At 27.5% G+C, this 6,355-nt stretch overlaps 1 protein-coding gene across 2 annotated transcripts in view; it reads right to left on the bottom strand.

Annotated features, from left to right (window-relative positions):
* Positions 1 to 3,612, bottom strand: part of LOC123300069 (LIM/homeobox protein Lhx5) — a 95,880-nt gene extending 92,268 nt beyond the window's left edge. For both annotated transcript variants that reach the window (XM_044882542.1, XM_044882541.1), the window contains exon 1: positions 2,999 to 3,612. The gene's annotated coding sequence lies outside the window, so the exon portion shown is untranslated. The remainder of the gene's footprint in view (positions 1 to 2,998) is intronic.
* Between the last annotated feature and the right edge of the window lie 2,743 nt (positions 3,613 to 6,355).

The raw sequence follows: 6,355 nt of genomic DNA on the forward strand, positions 1-6,355 counted from the left end.
AAAATATTTATTCTTTAACTTGTTGGACGAATGAAATATTTTTACTCCAAAAAAATTTTTTTTTATAGAGAATAAATTTTCAATATTTATAAATAGTTAGTTATTTATAATCAATATTTTAAATGAATATTAAATAATTAAAACATATTAAAATAAATATGAATTTTATATAATATATATAAAAAAAATATTTTCTATAAATAGAATAAATATTAGCATTATTATATGCTAATTAAATAATATATTTTTAATAATAATTAATAATAAATAATAGTTGTAGCTTTACCGTGTTGTTAGACCGTGAGCCCATAATGAAGTGGAATTTCCATGATTTTCATTGTATGTCATTTTGAAGATAGATAGAGGTAGGATGTTATGTAATAAAGAAAAATAAGATTTTGACAGTGGCTAAGAATTTGACCGTGTATTCTAAAAGAAGTAGGCTTTAACAACACAATTCATGAAAAAATTGTATATAGGAGGTTTGCAGCCAGCGAAAAGTTTGATAAAAACCAAAATATTTTCGGCTTTTTTGAAATTTTCTGCCATTTTTTTTACCTACTGTGTTTTCAATGATAACACTATATGATAAACCAAAAATATCTTAGAAAAGCCAAGAAACTGTATGCACAAATTTGACACTCGAACAACGATAGAAAACCTAAACTATATTTCAACTTAGTTTTATCAATCAAATGGCAAACAGAAATACCTATAAGTGAAAATATTACTTCATTGTGGGCTCACGATCTAAGTAAGTACAACACAATTCATTTAACTAGGTGATTGCCTTATTAATTAATAAATATTGCATTTTATGTAATTTAATATGAAAAGAAATTTTTTTTATAATAATTTTATTTTTAATATATTTATTTTTAAATAATAATTTAATTAAATTAATAGTAATAAGTTGTTGTTATAAATTATTAGCGGATATTACCAATTAATTATTTGAGACAGGTAAACAATATTATGTTATTTTAAAGAATATATATATATATATATATAGTTTTGAAATAATTATATTAATTATTTTAAATATTTTGTAAATTACTTAGAAATGGAAATTTTTTATGTAGTTTTTTTAATTTTTAAACTTTGTCAGGATGGTTTTAATTACAAAGATTTTCCTAAAAAAAAGGTGATATAAAAATAGCCGCTAATCTTGGTTGAGTTTAGCAGTCTGAGTAACCGACAAAATAAAAGTCCATGGCTTGATTCTCTGAGCCAGGTGTGAATTTTTCATTACTACTACATAATTTCCAAGTCTATTAAAGAAGAATCTCGTAGATATCACGGATAGAAAGGACACTGGCGTCTAAGTGAATTAATTAGTGTAAGTATATATGTGTACCTACGTGTTTGCAAAATTTATTTATGACATGAAGACATTCACATAAAAAACAAATATTACCTACAGAAACATTTGAAAGCTTAATTGATACCTTTTGGTTTGCTTTGAAGTAAAAAGTTAAACATCGACTTTTTAAATGATTGAGAGCGGCGCAAGCTTTTACACCAGTCACAGAAATAATAACTCCAAACCATAGTTCATTTCAATTTATTACTTTTAATAAAATATTTTATATTTAATTTTTTATTTAAAACAATTTTAATTATACATCAATAAATTGTGAAAACGATGGAAACAAAAATAATCATTAAAATTTTACTTCATTATGGGCCCACGATGATTAAGAACCAGAAATTTTATTTGGCAATGCTCGTATTCTATTTTTTACCCTATTATCATATTGTCATCCAATTGAAATTTTAGTTTTCCTTTTTTCAGCTCTTTATCTCATTGGAAAGGATTAATTTGTAATATAAATTTCAAAATTTTGATTAGCACCAAAAAACAGATAGAATTTGAAAAGAACTTACATATATTAGTAATTTTTTTTGCAGATCACTTAAAATTTCAGTTTAAAAAGGGAATTAGCCGTTTCTCTAAACACGACTAATGTTGCGTGTTCTCGTGATAAATATCGGAACTAAAATAACGAAGAGGAACTCAAAAAACACTTGAAGCTTGATAAATATAATAAGAAAACTTTTGGAACATTTATTGAAGCCCCTTGAAATCATAATTTTAAAATATAATAGAACATTTTAAGAAATTTCGAAACAATTCACAGGTACAAAAAAGGAAAGTTACTTTTGAACACTAAATATATCAAATTTGTATCTTCGATTATTCAAAGTGCACCTACTCAAAAAAAAATAGTAAGTATTACAAATACTGATTTGGTTTACTCTTTTATTTCAACTACTGACGATGATTTTTAATAGAAATTTAGGTATTATTTATACCGCATTTATAATCGTTACATTTAGTAAAGAATGACTCTAATATACAATAAAAGTCAAACTTTTGTTATTGGCAACTATTAATTAAAACATTAACTTTAATTTTGAATTTGAATACCAATGTAGAAAATATTGAACATATCATTTGCTCATAATCTTATCAAAGCTCTTAAACTGGTATTTACTTGTTTCATGAATTAATTTATCTCATCTTAAGATATCAACAAATCTTTGAGAGTGTCTTTCAGAAAATCTTTTACATTAAAATACAACCTTTCTATAAGAAAGCTAGTCGAGATAGACTACATCGAATTGTCTAGTAATTTTTTTTATCTATGAGAAAATTTAGAATAGGTAGAATCTACCGATACCGTCGCCGAGCGCTGTATTAAAACTAATGGTCTATCATTCAGAAAGGCAATATAAGAATAATTTCCATAATAATTTAAGTCGTTATTTTATTTGTAAATAATTCTTATGGTTAGTAGTAATTGAAAACTACATTCGCTAGAGCAATAAAGATAAATTCGTTATAGAGGTTGCATATCTCAAAAATACGTTTACAAATATAATAAAGTTTTTAAATGGTCCTTAAAATTCTGTTAGTTAGATTAGTTTTTTAAGTAAACTTAATGATATAAAACTTATCAACTAAAATAATAATAAACATTATAGATAATCCTACCTATATTATGAGGTGTGTGATGTATATTAAAATGTGGCCCAAGGGGGGCATGGACTAAGCCGGCCCTTAGTTGTAGGGCCGTCGAGGGGGCCCCCAGGGCAGATGGACAGGTGGCCCCCCCGTCCAGGTAAGTCGCCAGCGCGACACCCGGCTGTGGCCCCCGCGTGCCTGGTACTCCTGCCGCACCCGTCACTTCGGCGGCCCAAGAACCTTTATCAACACTACGCACTTGAAACACACAAACAATAGTTGTATAATTTTTTGTTTACAAAAAAAAATCTTGATTCAAACAAAAAATTTGATAAATATTTTGGCTATGTTGTTCGATTTTGACAAAACAAACAAACAAAACACTGTCTGCCACAAAAAGTTGTACACTGGTTTAAAAACAAACAACGTGTTTTATCACTTTTAGCACAGTTTTATTTTGTCACCCACAAAGTTCAAATATTTTTGGAAAAATTGTTAAGTCACTTTGGAAACTGATTAATGTTGTTGATGTGTAAACACGCGCACGTTTCTTGCAAAAAACTCGTAAGTTAATTTTGAATTCGTTTTGAAAAACAAGAAACAAAAATGAACTGAAAAATGTATAACACAAAATTCATGATACGGTCATATAAGACAAGCGACAACAGTAATACTAACTTAGCATTGTCCTCTCAGTAAATTCAATGGAAAACCCCCCTTTTTTTGACTTGAACATTGTGTATACCATTGATTTCTCTCCCACTCTCTTTGGATGTGAACAATCCATTTCCCATACACCAATCGTGTAATATACACACGCCTATTTAGAACATGTTCCAGTATAGGTGGTAGCCATGTATGTGCAGTGAAATCAATATTTTGGGCGGTGCTTGTTTATACTATGTTCTAAATTGTTTGATGGAAATTCACCTTTGCATACTAGTGCGGTAAAGGTTATTATTGCTTAGCATATCGTTCACTACTCATCATAAATTTCTTTGATGTGTTGAATATTGTTTCCACTTCAAACGATTATCAACTATATTGCCATGTGTTCCAAGAGTGATTTTTCTTTGAACATACTTAATCAAAAAATATATGTTTTCAGTTATAAACATTTATGTTTCTTACTCTCACATAACAATCTTGCCTACAAAAAGAGTGCGATAGATATATTTTCTAATACTTTTTGATATGAGGTTTTGATATTTCTTGAGTTCTATGATTCTTTTTTTTTGTGTTTTGTCATTTTTTTTTCTTTCATTATTTTATTTTCTTACTTTTTCATCTGCATCTATTTTATTTGTTTACTTCTTTTTTGTTTTGTTATAAGCAAGCGACGATTGCTTATACTTTAGGTTTTTTCTCCCGTTTTATACTTTTTTTTTCCACCCGTGTTGCTACCAAGTCATTTATGTGTATTGATGAAATAAAATAATGAAACATTGTAATCGATAAATTTATCATTGAGACTTCAGGCTTTATTTTTATACTTTTTTTATTATAATTATTTTTATATGAGGAATCAGGGTCGCATTTTATTTATGGATAGATGAATAGTGTGAGAAAAGATTTTTTTTACGCTTAACTTTAAAAATGGATTATGGGAGCGCATGGAAATAATATATTTATGATTTCTATTTTCTTCACTTCATCTACGACTTCTACAAAATTATGTTAATAAGGCCATTTTAATTCACAAAATTCATAAATCCACTGCATTGATCGATTGGAAGAAAAAGAAAAATTTTGCTTAAATCTACTGCGAAGAGCGATTATCTCAGCGATTTTAGGAGAAATCTGGGAAACGATTTATCCAATCGTACAATGGAGTTTATTTTAGGGTTCAATTAACTTAATAAACTGGATTTTATAGAGAGCGAAAACAAATTTTCGATTTTCCCAAAGGGGTATATCTCTAGGCGATTTACGGTAATGTAATGTATCTCTATTTTGATGAGGATAGTATCTCTTAAGAAAATTTCAAATTTCATAAAACATATTCTTATAGAAATCAGTTTATAAAAGACTTTTAACACAAAAAATTCAAAAATCCACCCCTTTGGACTAGATGGATAATTTTGGCGTTGTTGTTTCAAATCCTGTGCAAAAAACGATTCTTGGAGCGATTTTAGACGAAATTTATTTTCCCAAACGTCCAGTGGAGTGGATTTTTTAGACTTTTGGTTTAAATTGACCTAAGAATTGGGTTTTGTGGAAGTCAAATACGAGAAAACATTCTCGATTTTCTCAAAGGTTTCTCTTAAAATTAAGAGATAATTTAAGGAAATCTCTTAAAATTAAAAAGAAATTAGCTTTTGGTTTTTTTTTTAAAGATATTCTAATCCAGTTTAAAATGGTAAAAAGTTTGTGCAATATATGTAGATATCATAGTTTAAGGAAAAAAATGATTTCTTCCTTCAACCCTTGATTTTTTTTAAACTTATTTTCTACTTTTTAGTTTAGCTACAAGCGTGTTTATTTAGTTTTTTCAACAATTTTTTATTTTCGATTTTTCAGGTCAGTTAGCTACAAACGTGTGTTTTTTAATTTTTTATACTATTATTTATTAATAATTATCTGCGCTTCCACCATCAAACATTTTTTAGTAAGTCGGTATTGCCATCGGTTCTCGATGAGTATCCGACGTTTAAAAGTAGATGAAAAAATTTGATTCAAAGATTTCGTTACTAAAGTTTCGTATATAACTATTCATATTATCGTCTATCTCAACTGGCAAAAAGAAATCAAAAAAAGCAACCTTTCAATGCAATCCTTGATTGCTTATAAATACTTCGTTTTTAATCAATTCTTATTTCGCTTTCAAATTTTGTTTTGGTATCAAGTCTCATTTTACATTTTTATGGGTAATATAGCCAATTTTACATCAAAATCATCCCCTATTAGAAAATTTTTCGGGTTTCCTTGTGTTTTACTGTATATGGAGGTTGTATTCCGTTGAATTAATTTTTTTAATGATATTGGTTTTAAAATTATTAATAAATAATATTCATTTTTCAGGCATATATTGTAATAAGTATCCTGTTCTTGAACTGTGTAATAAATACGTCTTTTGTTACGAGTAGCATACATTATGCATTCAGTAATAAAATTTTTCAAGAAAAATAAATTAAATTAATGTTGATATTGTTTTTAAATTGAATTATATTAAAATTAATTTTTTACCCGTTGCACAAAGCAGGAGAAGGAAGACGTTAAAGTTGGGAAGATTGTTGTACCATCGATCACAGTTTATACATCCATAACTATATTTTTGAAGACAATTTAAAAAATGTGGAAATTATTTCTCGAGCTCGCGCCATTATTCCATCTAACTAAATTTTTTTTTTGGAATTCAAAAATTAAACAATTTTCGATTAAAACTAC

This window comes from Chrysoperla carnea, chromosome 5, assembly GCF_905475395.1.
Source record: "Chrysoperla carnea chromosome 5, inChrCarn1.1, whole genome shotgun sequence".
NCBI lineage: Eukaryota > Metazoa > Arthropoda > Insecta > Neuroptera > Chrysopidae > Chrysoperla > Chrysoperla carnea.